This window comes from Dasypus novemcinctus, chromosome 19 (genome assembly GCF_030445035.2).
Source record: "Dasypus novemcinctus isolate mDasNov1 chromosome 19, mDasNov1.1.hap2, whole genome shotgun sequence".
Taxonomy (NCBI): domain Eukaryota; kingdom Metazoa; phylum Chordata; class Mammalia; order Cingulata; family Dasypodidae; genus Dasypus; species Dasypus novemcinctus.
This window is the reverse complement of record NC_080691.1, coordinates 2,970,867-2,974,420: the sequence shown is the minus strand read 5'-3', so window position 1 is coordinate 2,974,420 and position 3,554 is coordinate 2,970,867.

Genomic DNA, 3,554 nt, shown 5'->3' with positions numbered 1-3,554 from the left:
AATGTCTCAAAGTAAAACCAGACAGAATGGTGTCAGGAGCACCCAGGAAATCTATAACTTTTCTCAGGGACAAAAGGCTTGATATCCTTAAGCAATTGGCATAACAATATCTAAACTGTGTTTATTGGCCACTGAAATCAAGGATAATTGAACATGCACGAGACAATGCAGTACTGACAAATTGCATGTACCCTCCTCACAACACCACTGGCATCACAGCATCACTTTTTCCCCTTGTTTTTCTTCTCACCTACAACTTTTCCCTTTTTTTGCCTATAAAAATGTTAGCTACCATTTTCATTTTAACTGCTTTTGGGAAGATTCCCCCAATACTTTCTTGTGTACTTGCAATAAATCAACTTCTGATTGCAATGCATGTTTCTCCCTTGTAGCACCAGATCAGGCAGATCCTTCTTTTGGAAATGAGCTGTGCTTATAGGAATACTCCTGCACAGCCTTTGCAGACAGATACCCTTTAAATGTAGTTAATTGTCTAGGACGTACCATCTTTCCTTTTCTGGGTGGATCACTGAGCCTGTTCACCTCCAGAGGCCTTGGCCTTCCAAGTTGGCTCTCTGTCCTGATAAATATTAATTCAAAATGGACTAATGTCCAGGAAGTTCTTGCAGAGATCGTGTCCATTTCTGAAGTGACAGAAACAGAAACAGCATCTGGAAATTTAGCCTGGGCTCTGGCAGATTAGCAGTTCCCCATTACCATGAGGTCTCACTAGGGACAATCCTTGTCAAAAAGTGTAAGAGTGAGGCAGCAGAGAAAGTGAGAAAACAATGATGTCAGTAGATGTATGTACCACAAGATCCAAAGTGTATGTTGGGGGCTTCTTGCAGGGGAAGTAAGCTCATGAGGCACCTCTCCTGGTGGTCTGGACTAACCAGGCTGGCAAGGCAGGTGGGCAGTGTCTTACAGAGGACAGGAATGAGTATTAGCACAGTATGTCCCAAAGTTCCAAAGAGTGTGAATATTTTTAATTCCATCCTGGTACTTCATATCTAGCTTCCTAAAAGTGTATGTGCCAAGAAGGAGGAAGGGGGTGCTTTGCTGAACAGAAGGTTAGCTTAGCATATAATCATCATGTTTCTGTATGTACCATGTGTGGGCTCAAATTGCCCTCTCTGTTTGGATCCCATAGATGTCAGGGAATGGTAACACAGGTACACCATGTGTAATAGAGGGGTTCTTGGAACATTGTTCCTGTGAAGGAAAAAAAAAGAACAATTCTTGCAAAAACTATAATGGCTTCAAGTTTTTTTTAGCTTACATGTAATCTTCATAAGTTTATAATATACTAATAAAGTAAATTAAAGGACTCATCTTTGAAGCATCCTTCTTCACTGGTCTTTGCCCTTGCACTTAAGGATTGTTGCTGTTCCATTGGGGAATGTGACAGAGCTCCTCTGGCTAGGAACTCAGCACTCCCTCAGTTGGCATTTGTAACTGTAGCTATTATGAAAATACCCAACATATATCTGAACATTTTTAGGTACCCAATATACTTGCCCTGGAGAACTCCCTCCCAACCCATCAATAACACCCCACACCGGTGTTCCTCCCCTGCCATAGTTGAACCCCTTTGTGGTCCAACATTTCTTCAAAAATGAAGCCTAATATATTGCCAAGTTCAATTAATAGGAAAATGAGGTAGTAATTTATATGGCAAAGTGTCTTCAAAAAAGAGTGAGGAGGTCACCAAAGAGGTCGTGCTTATGCACACCTCAGCAGGATCCCAGAGACAGCCAAAGTAGATACAACCCAAGGTACTGGTGCTCCTGAGGACTACAGAGACACACAGGTTTTACAGTCATGACCGTTGGCTCCGGAGTTCAATGCCTTGCCAGTGGGCCCCACTTTGGAATTTGTATTCCTGAGTGTGATGGTGTTGGACTCAGATATGACCATTCTACACGTGCCTCTTCTGTCTCTTTTACTGAGCCTGTGGTTGGTGCTGGGGTTGGTGTATACCAAGGAAACGTCAATCTCTGAACTGGCCATATGCCAGCTGGGTCCCAAGGCTCAGAAGAGTTCACCCTAATCCATATTTTATTCCTCCATCGTGCGGACCCTGGGTGGGTGATGTCCACTCCACCTCTATATCAAGAGGGGGCTTAGATCCATATGGTTGATGGATGCAATTCTCCTGCTTGCAGCTCTAGGCACTCCTAGTTCCCTAGTGTGGTGGTTGACAATCTTCACCTCCCTATTAGCTGACATGGGTAAGTCCAACAAACTGGAGAGTAGGAGTTGCAACTCTGCTGAGGCTCAGGGTCCAGCTGGCACATGGACAGTCCAGAGATTCAAGTCTCCTGGATATACACCAACCCCAGCAGGTGCCTATGTTGTCTTTATGAGCTTATGTCTAAGGCAGTGCCTCTCTTCACACCTCTCCTAGCAGAGGTGGTTTCTCCAAGGCATAACTACCACCATAGGAACTGGGGTTGGGAATTTATACCAAACCCAGCAGGTCTACCACAATCTCTCTCTAGAGTTAAAAAAAAAAAAAACTGCATAAAAGAACTCAGATGCAAATGCTGTTTCCCATCCACCTCTGGAGGATGCAGCCTCTGAAGGCACCTGGCATTTCTCACACTTCCGGTCCAGTATGTGATGGCTGATCCCTTTTTGGACCCACTTACCACCATCTTCTTTATCCTTTTAGTAGGACAGTGTAACTTAAAATCTAACTAAGTTTATTTCTTTCAGGATCAACACCCTCCAGGAAAAAAATATTAGTTATGTGGGGATTTTATCCAGTTCCCACCTTGGTGCCAGACCTGTCTTCCCTCAACCTTAATAGAATAGCCAGAGGATTTTATACCCAGTCAGGCAGGGACTACTCCCCCTAACAAGCAGGAGACAGCTACAGAAGAAAGACCATTGCCCTTCTGCTCCTCCTTAACAACAAGGGTGTAAGTTCTCTGAGGGGGAGCTTGAGGCATGTTAGTAGAGAGAAAAAGGGAAGGCAGCTGGGACCTGGCAGAGAACATGTCCATAGACCCTGCCAAGAAACCCTCTTCTACTGAAAAAAAGCTGGAAGTATTCCACCTAGACCCTTGCCACAAGGTTTAGGGTCAAGGGGAATCCCCAGGGAACTCCAAATAACAGGCTTCTCCATTGGTCCCTTGAGAGATAATGGGTGTGGCATCCAATCAGAACAGGAAACAGCTGGGACAACCCCCCAACATTAGGAAAAGGAAGGAGGAAAGTCTTTAAAAAGGCCCAACTTCACATCTCACCATGTAGCATGCCCACACCCATGTCTCAGGTTGTGTACTTATCTCATTTCTAGTTTTATTTCCCAATTAACTTTTTTTAAAGATTTATTTTTTAATTTGTTTCTCTTCCTTCCCCCCCCCCCCCCCCGCTGTTGTCTGCTCTCTGTGTCCATTTGCTGTGTGCTCTTCTGTGACCACTTCTCTCCTTATCAGCAGCACCGGGAACCTGTTTCTTTTTGTTGCGTCATCTTGCTGTGTCAGCTCTCTGTGTGTGTGGCGCCATTCCTGGGCAGGCTGAAATTGCTTTTGCTCTGGGTGGCTCTC